At 41.4% G+C, this 17,833-nt stretch overlaps 1 protein-coding gene across 1 annotated transcript in view; it reads right to left on the bottom strand.

The window, feature by feature from the left end:
• Positions 1-17,833, bottom strand: part of zfhx3b (zinc finger homeobox 3b) — a 271,273-nt gene that overhangs the window by 203,917 nt on the left and 49,523 nt on the right. The window contains 1 exon segment of the mRNA XM_048186070.1: positions 10,598-10,668. The gene's annotated coding sequence lies outside the window, so the exon portion shown is untranslated.

Below are 17,833 nucleotides of genomic sequence, written 5' to 3'. Positions count from 1 at the left end.
CTGTGTGTCCTGGGAATTTTCTTCATGCCTCCTCCACCCCAGATCTAGATCTGCTACGGAAGGTTCTCCATACTTTACCATACTTTTTGCTAACAGCAAAAAAAAAAAAAAAAAACAGGGTTCAGCTGCTCACTTTCGCTTGGAACGACCCTTTGAATAGTGTACCCTTCCGGCAGTGCCTTCCATGGGTGCAGGAAATGCTGTTTGGAATTCAGATATGGAAAATGCCTCTAAAAGGTTCTCTCCTATATTGGGCAGTTTTCAGGCCTGGGGTACCACCATTATTGGCTCAATCAAATCTCCCACCCACAACCACTTTTCGGCACAGCCTAGTGAGAGCCATCTACTGAGCTTAACTCCACAAAATTCAATGCTTTACAAGGCGCCTTCCTACTAAATCTTTAATGGCGGGGGGTCGAGTAGGTCCAATTAGGAGTTGTAGTCTTCAGGGTCTGAGGACTGGAGGGGTGAAGGCGGGCAAGAGCTTTTTGCATGGACAGAGAATGTGAGGAGAGGGGGAATAGTCATCAATTAGCACCAATGAATCTTAACCTCGCTAATGACGGCAGGATCCATGTCTAGTGGTCTGCCGGTGTCTGCTGGGATGGCGGGGGGTACAGTCTTCATGTACGTCTCTGGACGTCACAGACTGGCCTGAGGCGATATGCTAAGCCCTCCCCCATATCACACACACATACTCATTTACCCCCTGTCATCACACCAATTGAAGGATCTGAGCTACATTGAGATTCAATGCATATCCTTTCCATGCCACAACCATCCCCACAAGAAACATTATTTCATTTAATATATTATGCATTCTGCTTGAAAAAAAGTCTGTAAGCCAACGTGGCATGTGTTAATGTGTGTGTGGGAGAAAAACTCAATTTCCATCTTAGGTCAAGGGCTTTGGCAACCATGTGGCTACACCATGTTTGGGGGTTGCAACCTATTACAGTAGGAACATACACAGTATAATAAATCAAATAGTTATGGTTCCTAGTTTCTGATTGGTCAATACAGCACTCCAGCTGTGTTAAAATACAAGATATATTAACAGCATACCATTATCATTGTTGCCTAGTAATGTTCTGTTATATCAGGGACTTTGCTTAGTAAAATAATTCAAATAAAATCTTTAAAAAATCTTAAAATAATAATAGTAATAAATCTGTTAATGAAAATATCATCTATATTTTAATAATATTTGAAAAAAAAAAAAAAAAAAATCAACCTTTAGCAGACTATATTCACTTTATGAAAGGTTGCTTTATATCCTTTCAAAAACCATCCTTCAGCTGGCTATATTCATAAAGCATTGTGACTATTCACAAACTTGCATTTCTTGTGTGTATATCTTAATAAAAAGAGCCTTTTGGAGTAGCGGAAATATAACATATTTGATCTTCAAGACTCAAACTATTTTTTGTTAAGGTTTGTCAAGGTTATGTATGGTTTATGTATTGGATACTTAACCCACAGTTAAAATTGCATGAAAGTCACTGAATAAAATATTTAACAAAGTGGCATTTATTGTGAAGAAATACCACATGCACAACTTTTGTTATTCTGCTAAGTATCTAATGCAATGAAATGATTTTACTAAATGGTGATTTAAATGGGATTTCAATTTTTGGAACCACAGTAACTCTGATTTAAACAATGAACCCAGACAAGACTTGAGGTCCAATTTTCAAACAGTTGGAAGAGCATGTGTGAATGAGTGCGAGGTTGGGCTTGCATGCCTACTGGTTTTCCCGCAGCAGCTCAGGCCCAGAGACAGCTTTGCTCCAGATGTCAGTTGAACAATTTTTGTTTGTTCATGTGTCCTGCTTTATGAACCCTTCCTCAGAGAGGGTTCCCGCTTTCCGCCGCAGTCTTCAAGTGGCTCAATTAGAACACAAGACAGCCCTTGTCTTTGCCAAACTGGAATCAATTTAGAAAAGCAACCATTTCACCTCAGATTAAGCCATCCAGTGTCTGTTCTGTGGCACGTTGACCTTTGCTAGGCTCTCTCTCGTTCTATGGAGACTGGCTGGCCAGATGATGCGCCTCCCTAATTAAAGGCCTTGACGTCAAACTCCCAGAGCTGCACGAGTGACTTATGTTTGAACCCCTAGCCACAGGTCAGCTGAAGTCTTTCAGGAATCTCATGGCTGCTTCGTCCACCCAACTCTTTTCTCTCACTGTCTTGTTCCTTGTAAATTCCATCGATTCTCTTGTGCTCCTATTAACCTATTTCTCTCATACACAAGCACCCACTCACTGCACTTTAGTTTAAATTTTGGACACCAGCCACAGGCGTCCAGTTGGCACCAGGCATTATCTGCTGGAGGCTTTGAAGGCGGTTGAGCCACATCAGGCATTGGCTTCCTTTGACTTCCTCTTCAGACAGGCCACTGAGGCCAGAACACTAACAAACAAACACTTTCACTGATCATGGGTGGCAAGATCAGACATGCAAGACTGCCTCCTGCAGAGAGATTGAGAAGAAAGGCTCGCACAGCGCCTTGTAGTCTCGGACAGTAGCCTGGACACAGCTAATAGACAGGGCGACCGGTGAAGAGGCACCTCTACATGTTCAACTGAATCCTCTGGCCTTTTATACACACTTGTTTGGTTGCGCTAGGAATGCGCTCCGCCTGACCCCAGGGCACTCATCCAATCAGCTCGCTATCTCCTGAAAGGGCCTCCATAATAGTGACATTTTTCCACCTCGTCAATAAGTGGTGAAAGCCACCCTCCACCCGCTACTTGACCATTTAACTTCTTTGTGAAAAGGCCCTTTCTTTCTTCCTCCCTCTATTTCTCGCTGAAATCAATAAAAGTGGAGCGAGGAATAAGGCTGATCCAGAACTCACATTAAGTGAAGCGAGAGAGAAAGAGAACGAGAAAAATAGACTAAGGGAGAGATGTGGCTTCCATAGGCCTCTATACAGCACAGTCCACAAAAGCATATCAACATCAACACTTACTTACTATTCAGCACACCCTGAGGACACATTTACACCCACAAACACATGCTAACGCACAGATTTATTACTCATACCATAGATAAACATACATATGCACGGCTATATACACAAAGGGAAATACTGTAGGGAAAAAAAAATATCTCGATATTTTCTCCTAGGCTGCTATGAGATTAAATGGAGGGAAAATTGAGACTTTTACTTTAAGTAAGTCTCTTGCTTCTTGTTTTTACAACTTGGCCTCATGAGAAGTCGTAATAATTTCAATGAGATGTTGAAATCCTAAGATATTAAAAAAAAAAAAAAAAAAAAAAAAAAAAAAAACATATACTTAACCATAATGCCAAACCCCTAAATCCAACCATATCATGAAGCAACAATGAACAAGTTTTACAAGCAGTATTCATTAATCTAGGTTAATGTTCATTTATAAATACACCATTGTTCATTGTTAACCCATGTTTGTTCATAATAAATCAACTAATGTTAATTTATAAAACTTAAAAAATGTATTAATATATATAAAATTAACATTAACCATGACTAAGAAATGCTAGTTCACGATACCTTATGCGTTAAACCTAAAAATTAAAATTCTGTCATAATTTACTCACCCTCATGTTGCTCCAAAACTGTAAGATTTTTGTTCATTTTCAGAAAACAAATGAAGATATTTTGAATAAAATCTGAGAGATTCCTCTCCCTCCATTGACAGCTACGCAACTACCACTTTGACGCTTCAAAAAGTTCGTAAAGATCGTAAGCTAATCCATATGAATTGAGCGGTTTAGTCCAGATTTTCTGAAGAGACACTATTGCTTTATACACTGAACAGATTTAATTTAGGCTTTTATTCACTTATAAACATTCATTAGCTCACACATCAGTTGTGGCAAGCGGAAGCTCAAGCATGTTTGCTTGACATGTGAGAACCAATGAGGTTCGTTCTCGTGTTACGCAGAACGTTTGAGCTTCTGCAAGAACCAATGAGGTTTGTTCTCGGTTGAGCTTCTGTTTATGTTTGATGATTAAAGTTTATGTGTGAATAAATGTCTAAATTCAATCTCTTCATCATATAAAGCAATTGAGTCTCTTCAGAAAATTTCGGACTAAACCGTTCAATTCATATGAATTACTTTTACGATCTCTTTATGAACTTTTTGAAGCATCGACCTGGTAGTTGCTTAGCTGTCAATGGAGGGACAGAAATCGCTCAGATTTTATTAAAAAAATATCTTCATTTGTGTTCCGAAGACGAACAAAAGTATTACTGGTTTGTACATTAGGGTGAGTCATATGATTTTGTCATCTCGTATGAATAATAAACAAGTTTACTGTTGAGAATATGAGAATATGCTAGTAACCCACTATGGGGTATCCTCCTCTTCTGATTCTCAATGAGGTTGCCACCCAAAATCTGGTCACAGGTCTATTCTGATTGAGTCAGAGACATCAGGGAAAAATGATGCTAAATGCAAGAAGAGAAAATCAAGTGAACAATCTTGAAATTGTGCATGGCTATAATCGCAAAATCAAAATAAATACTTGAACAGAACACATCTGAGAACTCCATTAAGTCTCCTGAGATATGTTGGAGCACCCTCTGAGCAAAACAGTTGTCCTCTGACAGACAAAGAAAAGGGAAAGAACAAGAGAGGGGAAGATTTGAAGAGAAAGAATGGGAGTAAGAAAGATAAAAAGAGAGAAAACTGCAACTCTGAATCATTAAAGAGATATCTACAAACAGACAAGCGCTCTTGTTTGAGTTTCCTTCATTTTGCTGCTAATGATATACACTTGGCCATCACTCATTTGCCAGCTGTGTTCACACCTCATCACTTGTGCACAATGATTGACAATAATGGCGGTAGAGTGAGAACAAAATGTCTCCCAAGGAGGGAGGGAAGTAGAGGAGAGATGAGTGCGTTAGGTTTTGTGAACGCACATGGATGCTACGATGAGCATGGTGCTTTGTTTGGTTCCACTGGCTGAGCTGAAATTGATTTCTGTGTGAGGCACGCACACCCCAAGCCCCTCTGCATTCTGATGGAATAAATAAAACACCCTCTTATGCATCGTGAGGAGGGGAGGGGGCATATGAAAGAATAAAATGGGAGAGAGCAGAAGCAAAAGGAAAATAATGAAGAGAAAAGAAGGAACAGAACCAGGAAAAGGATAAAGACTGAGATGATGGAGAACAAAAAACTGGAGTGAAGGATACAGATCAAGGGCCTGCTATTACAAACAGAATCGGTCACCTACACTGGTCTATTATGGTGGTTCTCATCGATCAAGTGGTAGGCCAAAAAAGTACACAGGTCACAGGTCTGTTCTGATTGAGTCTTGGAAAGCAGGAGAATACAAGACTAAACCCAAATAATTAAATGTAACTCGTATACAATAATATATAACTCAAAATATAATCAAGGATACACTCTAAAAAAATGTTGGCTTAATGGACAAACCCAGCAATTGGGTTGTTTTAACCCAGGAGTTGGGTTCAATGTTTGCCCAACTTGCTGGGTTGTTTTATTTCAACTTTTAAAGCAAGCAATTACAGTAATTTTCAAAGAATAGTTGGGTTAAATTAAACTGCTTAGCACGTCGGGTAAACATTTAACCCAACCGCATGGTTAAAATAACCCAATTGCTGGGTTTGTCCATTTTCAACCCAACTCTGGATGTTTTTAACCCAGCATTTTTGAGAGTATAGTTAGCACAGCAACATAAACATATCAACTTTTAAAAAGGGAGAAAAGAAGTCTTCCCATATCCTTTCTTGCTGATGTCAACGGCTGTGCATCCAATCAAACTATACGGTAATGCAAAACTTGGCTAAAATAGTGTTTTTCTACTTTTCGTATTGTTAGGCACTTCATGCTAATAATAATAAATTCCAGTGGAGTTAACATTTCAGAGCAGACCTGATGCTAAGACTCTCCCTGCTCCAATTAGTTGGGAGAGAAGTAGCTTTTATGGTTAATTAAAAACAACACCTTAATTAAACAGACTCCCCTTGATGGCTTGACCAATGTGACTTTGCCCTAGGCTATCAAATATAGTGTTTCACGGCTAGTGCCAGAGGAGAAGCGCTATCTAGGGCTGCTAAGCACTAGGAGTGGGGTGAACCTACTTAAAGATACACTGTGATTCTTTATCAAACAGTCCTACATCAAACATTATTTATTAAAAAGTCTATTTTATCAAAAAACCATTATAGACACAGATAAGCGCCATGTGGTGTGTGGCAATGCAAAAATGACACTGAGGCCACATCATTACCGGCATATATAGATGTTTAAACAATGTATTACTCACTTAAAAGTTGATCATTGTGCACAGCCACAGAAAAGAAGACACGCACAATTGACAAATTGATCATGCTTAACGTAACTCTGATCAAGCGTTTCATTCACACAGAATAAGGCTGCAGTACTGCCTCTTATTCCATTTCTATTGGTGGGATTCTACAGCTATTATGCAGAATCTTTACAAGGAATCTGAAAACAAGCCATCTCAACTTTCTAAAGATTTGCATCTACACAGAAAAATGATATGCATTGAGATCATTTTGGAATCAGACCCGAAATGAAATCGTAAGGTGCCTAAAGATACCCAGCCCTACTAAATACACCATATGGAATGGTTATATATTTTGTGTCTGAACACTTTATAGCAATAACCTGTAATCTTCTTTCTTAATTTGCTAAGCTTCATGGCAGCTGCTGATACATTTCGAGAATTAAAGCCTGATGCAGCAGTTTAATTGTTCTAGGTATCTTTCCATTATCTTCGTAAAGGGCTGCAGATCAGATTTGTTCCTCAAACGCTGATGAATGACTGATGAATGCTAATGATCCTTTACAGTCAGGACTGCGGGGATGTCAAGGACGAGTCCTTCTCCATCATGAATGGAGCTCTAGATGAAAAGATTAGCAGCGAGCAAGGCTTGTTGTGGTTAGGATCTCTAAGTGCGAGGTGGGAAAACCTGTCTGTAGGAACCATTCAGAAAAGTAAGGGCAGCACTGAGTGTGTGTTTTAGTCTGAGATCTCCCAGCATAAGCTCACACGGGAACAGGGGTCTGTGGGGACGTGTTGTTTGATAATGCTGATATAGTTGGAGCAGGGTCCCAGGAGTCACAAAGAGAGCCAGTGAAATGGAGCAGGGTCCAGAGGGTATTCCATGCCAAAGGCAGGTGGGCCGGGAGTACGGCGTCCTCGTGTAGCAGGAAGCGAACGAGGGGAGGAGGGACGACATGACATGACATCGGCTCGTTAAGAGCCTGGCACTGCCTGCCGCCTTGCTAATTTATGCAAATGAAGGTTACTGACTCATGGGAGGTGGGATGTCGGGGGGTGGGTGCTGTCACAGTTTGGCTGGCAGCCAACGGTGTGCAGTAAAAACGGTGCCGCTGCTGCGGTGGAGGTGGCGGCTCGTGAGGCAGGAAAGTTCGCCTGAGCGCCGCAGGAACGAAAGCGGGGAGCTGCGTACCAGAACAACGTACCCCGTTAGTTGCCTGGCAAGGCGGGCAGAGAAGCAACCAATCACGGGCACGCTGCCTCCTCTACCCTGGCCGAATGGCATCGCCCTCACGGCCCTCCCCTCGCTCACGCTCCTCCTCTCCACCCCGTCGCTCCGGTTGCCCGGGATGATTTTATAAACATTTTGCCAGCCGATCAATAGCTGTATTGATCAGGCATTGTGAGAGTGATCCGTCTAAAACCCCCAGCAGCCTGCAGCTCTAAGAGAGGGAGGAGCGAGGGAAAGAGAGAGAGAGGCTGCAGAGAGGACGAGGAAAGGGAAAGAGAGAGAGGAAAGGAGAGAGAGGCTGCAGCCACAGAAGAGAGAGGTAGAGGGGAGAGAAGGGGAGATCTCACAGAGAGGCAGAAGGAGGCAGTGCTGAAGGTAAAGCAGTGTGGTGTGGACGTAGAGAAGCGAGCAGGAGCAGCCATTGGGACTGCGTTAACATGCATTCTAATCGCTTTCTCGTTAAGCCGCGGAAGGGAGGGGTGACTAATGAGTCTCGCCGTAAGTATACAAAATAATTTACGGAGAGAGAGGAAGTGGGCGAGAGAGGTAACGTATAAGCGAAAACAGGCACAGGTTTGGCCTGGTGAGTAAATGAGCGTATGTGTGCGCAGGAGGAGGCGGAGGAGTGTAATCGCTGTGGGAGATGGTACGCGATTAATTCTGATTGCTTTGTAAATTTAATTATCATTTATTCTCTCTAGGAAAAAAAAAAAAAACGCCTGTGGTTGACGGGAATGGAGTCGCGTACCATAAAATTTACCTGCGAACGACTATACCCGATGACTTCTCGCTCATAAGGAGGCCTGCTAAATACGGCGGTGATCACTTCCGAAGGGAATTCATAATGAGAAAACAACATACCAAATATTTGATAGCCTTGAGGATAATTGCGGGCCACTTTGAGGATTTTGGTGCCTGATATTTCCGTAAACCCCAACTGTGCAGCAATGGATCATGGTGGAACATTCAAAAATGGGATATTACTCATTGGACGTGTACCGGTTCCTCGCTATTGGAGTATAGACACTTTCAACTTTCTGCTGACTGAATATTTTTTTAACTTGAGCACATTTTGGACAAAAGTCTGGATAACTAACAGAAAAGCTGGTCTTACAATGGAGAACAATGGATGAGGAGAAAATCAGGCCTGTCTTGCCACTCAGTCACATGACTCACCAGGGGGGATCAGGCATAAGAGCCCAAGGGAGGCCTGTATTGATCCAGACCAAAGTGTATTTCGGCAGCACCGTGGTTATGCTCAGCTGACGTGATCAGGGCTGATTGAAGATCAGGCCTGGTCTGCAGGCCATAATGAAGAGAATTGATGCAGGATGTCGGACCACTGATCACCTATCAGCCCACAATCTAAAACCATGAGAATGAAGCCTTGTCTCTATTTAGATGAATACCTTTGTGTAATGGAAATGTACACTTTAACACACACACACACATTCAAGGCGTACACCTCTGGCATGACACCATGCTGGCTGTAGCGCCCTAGTTGCCAACTAGCATCTGAAACATGGATCTAAAATAGATACAGTGGTATAAAAACGTATATTAAGGAGTGGGAGACAAAAGTGGATTGTGATTATGACCCAAAACTTCTGTCAATAAGTACTCAAGTTTTCCAAACCCATATGACTTTCTAGAAGAGTTACCTAGCAGAACATCCAAGCTGCTTTTTTGTCCATACAATGAAAGTGAATGGATGTGGATAAGAGCTAGGTCACCACTTTCATTGTATGGAGAAAAGCAACTTGGAAATTCTGCTAAATAGCTCCTTTTGTGTTCCAACACAAGAAATAAAGTCATATAGGTTTGGAATGACATATTTCATTTTTGGCTGAACTATCCCTTTAAGTGGTTACACAGACACACCGCAGGTTATTAGTGTGATTATGTTATCCGTGCCTGATTCACTGCAGTAGGAGCTACATTAGAGAAATCGAGGTGTGCTGTGGCTCAAAAGACTAAAACACTTTACTTATACTACTAGACCTTATTAGCTTAAGGTTAGAGTCAGGTTTAGGCTGTGGGTATCATCCACTGACTTCTTTCAAAGATGGATGTGAAAAAAAAAAAAAGAAGCATGATATTTACACTTTTTGTAACTATATTATTTAATATGAAAAGAAACCAAATATTATATGGAAATTTATTTATTTATTTATTTTTGTAACTGAATGACCTTATTCTATAATAAGTAATCTGCAAAATGTTCTTCTACTTTAAGGAGCACGAGGAATGTATTTGTGAAGAATGAGAGAAATAAAAAGGAGAATTAATTGCTCAGAAATCCTTAACAAGTCAATAAATTACAGCAATTAGTAAAAACACAACGGAGACGGCTCCCTTGAGACCGTGATGCAGAAAAGCTTCAAAACGAAGGGATCATTAGTAATCTGTGCTAATGCCACGATCAGTAGAGGGGAAAAAAAGATGACGAATAAGGGAAAGGGGTGCAAGAAACAAGGAAAAGGCAGAATAAGAAATGATTTCACTTCCTTAGGCCAGCGTTGCAACAGACAAATATGTCAGTGGGCCACAATAGACTGTACGTGCACACCTGTGAGTATCCGTGTGTGAGTAAAATGATCAATAAGTGCCTGTGGCAGTGTGTGTCTGCCAGTATGTTAGCACTACATTACGACTGGATTACAGAGAGATTCCGTTGCAATGTGCGTGCGTAAGTCCTGCTGAGGGAGCGTTGGCCTGGCCCTGAGACAGGCAGTCTGCGGTCCACCTGTGTGTGTGTGTGTTAAGCCCGAACCAGCTGTAACAGTTCAGACTCATATGTTTGCTACTCATCGCAGCATTTCTGGCTGTGAGAGATAGTCTGTTGTTATCTAAACACCGTGTAAAGACCTGAGAGGCCACTGTACGTGTGTTTTTCAGATCCACTGTCATTTTTGTAGTAGGACAGAGTCTGATTGGATCTCTAGTTTCGAATTTGACATGTGAACCTAAGTGAAGTTGTGATGTGACGCTGTCACTCATGTCTTGCGTGTGGTCTAAGCGGGTGTAAAGACTCATGTTAGCCTCATTCACTCAGGTGCTGCTGGGAAATCTGTGTGAGAGTGGGCGTACGTACCGGCAGGCCACCGGAGATCCAGCAGTGTGCACCGTTCAAACACCGTCTCCCGTCACAGAGCGAATCCAAACCTAGAACACAGACATACGGAAATACAAAGAAAGACGTGTGAGACATAAAAGAAACAGATGCAATGGGACAGTATTAGGAGTTTTTGGGATATGAGTGACATATGAGTTTCCACACAAGCACGCAGTGCAGCCGACGCGCCCGGGCCTGGTCTAATTGTGCTATTACTAATTCATGTTTATTAATGCAGTGATGTGTGAAGGTGGCGGGGACAGATTGCCGCTGTTGCTGCGGTGCATGTTTGCATGCGCAACATCGGCTTGGGAAACACATATACAAGCTCATCCACATGCACAAACGCAGCTTGACTGCTTACTGCCGATGCCGCGTTGCATGTGTTTCTCAGTGCTGCTGGCATAGACAGTGGGTGAGGTAGCCGGAGGGTTGGAGGAGGGGCCGCTGATGGCCCCGTGCCAAGAGCCTCTCGTCCCCCTGTGCCCTTGGGCATCTGTTGTAGAGTTATTGTTTTCACTGGCACGCAATTAGTAACACTACACATTTATTTAGCCCTGCTCTAATGCTCCATAATTAGCTTCAGGCCCCAAACAAGCACCGCCTTTCCCGCTCTCCCCGCCGCGGCAGTGATTCAGCACAAGCGACGGAACACGGGACAGAAAAGTGGAAGAAAGCGCGAGAAAGAGAATTACCGGAGTTGCTAGCAGGGCCAGCTTGTGTGTTGGCTCAGCACTTCTTAAGAGCTCTTTAGGGGCCTTTTGGCTGAGCAGTGCGTGCGTACGGGGAGGAAAGGGCAAACATGGAGCGGTTACACTTTTATAGAATGCTTTGTGGAAAAACACCCCTGACACACACCTCAGCACTGCAGCCCTGTTTGTCATAGGGCCCAAGGGGCCGCACTGGCCTCTCACATGACTGTGAGCAATGACCTTCCAGGGCAGCAGTTTAAGAGAGTACAGCAACCCCACCTCCTCTCCTGTGCTGCTCTCTGGGAAATGGAGTCTCACGCCAGCATACATATGGGCTGAAATGCAGATGAGAACATGGAACAGAGAGAAATGTCAAACACATAAATACAGTGCTCATATGAGAGGAATTGCCTTTCGATTTCTCCAAGAATTTCTATTCGGTTTTACGATTACAGCATTTAATTACTGTAGTTAGATTTTACAATTTGTCATGAAATGGTCTCCACCAATCACCATTATAGATTTCAACAATAATTAGCATTATATTTTGCCATCAGATTTTGTCAAGAATTGCCAGTAATTGCCTTTTTTTTTTAAAGCATGAATTGCATTAGAATTGACACCTAATTACCATTAGATGTTTACCAAAATTTCTATTAGATTTTGTCTGGAATTTCCATTCAGCTTTGCAATTAGAGTGACCAATAACTGTTGTTAAATCTTAGAATGTGTAATGAAATATTCTTATTTTTTTGTCAGCAATTCCCATTATATTTTACCAATAATTAGCATTAGATTTTGCCATTTGATTGTTTAATTAATTATCATTAAAATTTGACAATTATTGCCAATAATTGCCTTTTTTCCCCATGAATTTTATTAGATTTAACATGTAATTGCCATTAGATTACTGCCAGTAATATCTATTTGGTTTTGCAATTACTTTTTTGACAAGAATGGCCATTAGATTTGACCAAACTTTAGCATTAGTTTTGTCAATAATAGTCATTATATTTTTATAGGAATTGCCAATAGATTCTTAAATTGTGCATTCAATGTTTTCTTTGGATTTTTACAAATAACTTTTACCATAATTTGACAAGAATTGCCAATATTGCCATGAATTCCATTAGATAATTGTCATTACATTTTTTGCCAATAATATTAAAAGGATAGTTCCCCAAAAATGAAAATTCTGTCATCATTTAATCATCCTCAAGTTGTTCCAAACCTGTATACAATTCTTTGTTCTGCTGTATACAAAGGGAGATATTTGGAAGAATGTTTGTAACCAAGCAGATCTCGCCCCCCATTGACTACCATAGTATTTTTTCCCCTACTACTATTGCTAAGTCAATGGGGGGGCAGATATGCATTCTTCCAAATATCTTTCTTCTGAATATATTCATTTTTGGGTGAACTCTCCCTTTAATAAAAATGAGGAAAAACTACCTTTAGTGAGAGTAACTGCCATCTTTGGCTAGTATATCTACTACAGTTTGCTGATAAAAATACAGGTCAACACAAAATAAATGTTATTGTTTTGTGGGTGTATATATGTAATTCTAAAATGCTGTGAAGAAAAAAAAAAGATATATCAAATGTATGGAAACGTTGTGTGTTGAAATATGTGTGCCTCAATTTTCCAGAGTGAAGCGGATGGCTCATGTGTATATGTATATTGTTTATGGAAACAAAGGTCAAAACCAAGTTCAAGTCAATGTGCATATTGCATACATATTCATGCGCTGGCAATATCAATCTATTTCAGCTGAGGCTAGTGGGAGGAGTCCGCTGATGAGGTCAAAAGGGACACAGGCACATGAATATCAGAAGCACACAAGCACAGCTGCATCGTACCTGGATGCACTCATTACAGAATAAGTAAATAAACCCAAAGGTTGACATACAATTCCAAAATGCAGGTCGTAAAACTGAATTTATAATGTTGTCATATGAAATTCATTCAAAGCATAAGCTATTTTCTCAGCTGCCATTCTGAAAAGACAATCTCAATAGAGTGGAATTAAAGAACTGCATTCTGTCTTATCAAAAGGGAAAGGTCCGTGTCCCCAGAAATCACATTCAGCAAAACTGACCTCTGACCTATTTCATTTTAGTATGACCGCCATTATCCAGCAGAAAATTAGAAACGTCCAGCTATTGTCTGGTTCCGTGGCGGGGGCGTGGTTACGAAAAGATAAACGCAGTGTCTACAAAAGAGCAGCAACTGGACCATTCAAGAATCTTAAAGAGAAACACTACATGCTACTTGACAGAGGTTTGATGAGCATTTGTGTTTGTGAGTGTGTGTTTAGCTTAATGGCTATGCAATTATGCTTAATTTTGCAAAAAAGACTGGGTGTCCAGTTATGATTACAATTGTGTTTCAACGATTTATTCCACTACGTTGATTCATTTGAAACCAAAATTAAAGGGTTAGTTCACCCAAAAATGATCCCATGATTTACTCACCCTCAAGCCATCCTAGGTGTATATGACTATCTTCTTTCACACAATCAGAGATTTTTTTAAAATATCCTTGCTCCCTCAAGCTTTATAATTGTTGTTGAATGGGGGGCCACATTTTGAAGCCAATTCAGGCAAAAATGCATCCATCCACTATAAAAGTAATCCATTTGGCTCCAGGGTATTAATAAAGACCCTCTGAAGCAAAGCAATGGGTTTCTGTAAGAAAAATATCCAAAAATCCTGCGGAAGAGTAACCTCTGACCCGACGCATGACGCAATGACGAACGCGGAAGCGCAGAGAATAGAGCAAAACAAAACACCGGTCACGAATTAGAAGTCTAAAATGATCATTTTTAAAGAGAAATGTCGCAGGATTTTCAATGTAAGAGAAGAGGAGCTTGGGTTTGTTTACAGCCCTATTTGTTTGAACCGCAAGAGGGGTCTAAGCTTACGCTACTCCTACATCCTGCGTCAGGGGTAACTCATTTGGCGCAGTCGACTTGCGCAGTATGCGTACGGTCGTCCGCCGGAAGCTAGTTATTTTAATTTATAAAGTTTTAAATATGGATATTTTTCTTACAGAAACGAATCGCCTCACTTCAGAAGGCCTTTATTAACCCCCTGGAACCGGATGGATTATTTTTTTCAAAATGTGGCCCCCCCCCTTCGCAACCATTATAAAGCTTGGAGGAGCAAGGATATTTTTAAATATATCTCAAAGATAGTCATATACACCTAGGATGGCTTGAGGGTGAGTAAATCATGGGATAATTTTCATTTTTTCGAACTATCCCTTTAAAGAAAATGAATCATCTAAATTTGAAGTGCCAAGAAGGAAGGGAGAAAGGGGGATGTCTCCAGTCTCCATGGGCAACCAGGGTTATGCTGTCTTTTCTTGTAAACATGAGGAGAATAAGGACAAAGCGTCTGTTGGTAACAAAGCCATTACATGTCAATGAGTGAAGAGGTGACGTGGTTCCACGCAGCTTCTCTGCATGGAAGCGCCCAGAATGCTCACTCACTCTCACACACACATGCCCATAAATATGCAGACGGATGTAATGTCCCTCTCTTCAAAATAGATCTACAATAAAAACAGTACTGCATCAGTGCACACGTTCAAAATCTGAATATATAAAAACTAAATTTGTTTTTTGTCCTCTGAAACAGCAGGGTATCAGACCTCCTCGTCTCACATATGTATCTCCAAAATATGTGAATATATTAGTCATATTTTTGGCTTTTCAAAAGGCAAACCTCTGTCCATTCTAATGCACGTGTGCTAGATGCGAGGGGCACAGGACTCAGACGTTTTAAATGTTATATTTCCATGATTGCTTCTCGTTCCCCATTTCCTGTCTATTGTGAGGGTGCAGGAGGCATTGTGTGGAGCGTCTGTGCGTGTGCGGGGCGGGTCGGTTCAGAAAGGACATCCCCCTGGGAGCTCGGAGCAGCCCCATCTTTTATTAATCAGAGGCCCCTGCGCCACACTCCACGCTTATCACATTTAACAGCCTCAGATGGAGATGCGGCTCTGGGTGGGGAGCCGTCTAGAACGTGCGTACGCGGGGTGGGGGTGGGGGGGTTTGGGTGCGGACCCATCATGCACCTCCATCACCCAGCTATTGGGCCGAATCACAATACAGCAAATTACCTTCTGCTGACAAGAAAAAATGAGCAGGTCTTCTGTATGGGGGGAAAAAGGATTGCCAAGAAGAGGTGACACATTGATTGCTTAGTATGCGTATCCTGCGGGCACGGGGTTCGCAGTCTTCCTCTTCTATATAAATGTAGAAACAGGGGAAAAGAGCAGGTGGAGTGGAGGAGAAATTGAAATGCCATGTTAGATTGGAGGGTCCGCTCTCAAACCGGGCAGCCCAACCAACAAACGCACAAACACAAAGGTCTTGGGCGAGCGGACGAAAAGGTAAGGTCCGTGTCGTGCACGCAAGGCTCTAAGATGTCACCCCGACACCCTTCCCTTCTTTTTTCTTTTTTTTTTTGCCTTGTTCGTCCTCTTTCACCCCCCTCCCCTCGTCTCATGTATGTCGTAGCTCAGATGAATCAGTGTCAGCGGTGTTGAGAGCACTTACTGTCAACCTCAGCGCCCCGGGCCACGCCACTGATGGACACAAACTATAAAATATCACCCCCCTGGGGAGACATTGTTCAAACTCTCCCCCACAGCCCTGAGGTGAAGAGCTCACTCTCTCTTTTCTCTCACTCACTTTCTCTCAGTCTGTGCATCTGGTTTTGGACGACTTACATGCAGATTCACATGGTCACGAAGCCAAAATGCAGTTTCTTTGGGGCTGGGCTATTGAATCTGGCGCGGCCCTGTCAAATTGTCGGACTTCTTTGTGCTGCTCCACGCTGGAGCCTGGTTAAATGACACAACAGGAATCACAGATCTGAGACCTCTGACAGCTGAAGACTAGAAGACAAAAGCACAAATCTTGATGTCCACTCCAGGTTTAAATAATGTAGCAGGGTGCATGCTGGGATCGCCATCAATCCGAGTCTCTGATGATGGCACTTATTTCAGCTGATAAGTGGCATAGAAAGCGAGAGGGAGCCGAAGCAGACTGGAAAGAAGGGATGCAGGGAGGGGAGAGGAGAAAGACGACCCCCCCCCAAAACAACTCCTCCAGTATATATGGGTCATTGGGCTTCAACTCTGCTTTTTGCATTCACAAGGTCAAGAACCAAATCATTTTCTCTGTTGAAGTGTGCATGCTTGCATGCTTCTATATAAATGTGTGAATAAATGTGTATAAGAGTCAATGGCATGACACTAATTATTATTAATATGACTTTTTTTGCATTAAAAAATGCAATTCAAATGGCATATTTTTGGGGGGTATAGTCAAAATTGTCAGGGTGATATAACTGTTCTGATATCATAATAATAATAAAAAAGCCTAATTAAAAGAATTACAATTTTGAAAAGAAAACCTTAGTAAGTAATTGGCAGAATAATAAAGTATTTCTTAAAAATTGACGACTTATTTGGAAAACATTTTTGTGCCCATTCAGAGTAATGCAGAAATATGTGTGTGTGTGTGTGTGTGTGCGCGTGTTATACATATGATTTCATTTTCTTTTAAATGTCCTTACCATAGACATGCTTATTCATCATTGACCCATAAGGGTCAACATCACTGTAAATATGTTAATTTATCTCTAATATCAATTCTGATGCAACAGAAAGACACACACAGACGTACGCACTCACCTTACACATGAGCACAAATAAACACTGTGCATACAAAGTTAAATATTGACAGTTGATTTCTTGTTCCCTGGAAAACTGTCTGTCGCCACTTGACTTATTGAATCAAGCCATATTAGCAGGTAAACGTCAGAAAGATTAGTGTGCATTAAGATGCTGGCAACAGCTACTGGCAATGCATTATATGTGTGTGTGTGTGTGTGTGTGTGTGTGTGTGTGTGTGTGTGTGTGTGTGTGTGTGTGTGTGTGTGTGTGTGTTGGGGAAACTGCTCTAATTGGACCTGTTTACTGCACTGGTACACAGTGAGTTCTGAGTTTAGGTCTGGAGTGGGCGGGAGGAGGCGAACACTCTAAATGCACTGGATCACGAGCAAGTCACTGATTGCAATTTCTTTCTCTCTTTCTTTTTCCTTTCCTTTCTTCCCTTCTGATCAGCCTGGTTTAGTAGTCTCACAGGAGCCCATCTATCTAATGGTAATGTGAGAGTCAAGCCGAACTACATAACAAGCTAACTTGTCCAAAAGTCCTCAATACACATAAACAACATTACATAACTAAATGCAAGCCATCAATTGTTAGATACTTTAAAACACTGTATCTATAATAATCTAAAATAATAGAAATATCTTCAATCTATAATGAATTGTTCAGGAAGTCTTTAATGGGGTTATTTCAGCAAATATAAGATTATAAAAAGGACAGCCATAAATAAAATAAAAAAATATTAAATATATATATATATATATATATATATATATATATATATATATATATACACACCATTGCTGTCTATGCAGGCCTCACTGAGCCATCGGATTT

This window comes from Megalobrama amblycephala, linkage group LG3, assembly GCF_018812025.1.
Source record: "Megalobrama amblycephala isolate DHTTF-2021 linkage group LG3, ASM1881202v1, whole genome shotgun sequence".
Classification (NCBI taxonomy): domain Eukaryota; kingdom Metazoa; phylum Chordata; class Actinopteri; order Cypriniformes; family Xenocyprididae; genus Megalobrama; species Megalobrama amblycephala.
This window is presented reverse-complemented; position numbering and strand designations above follow the sequence as displayed.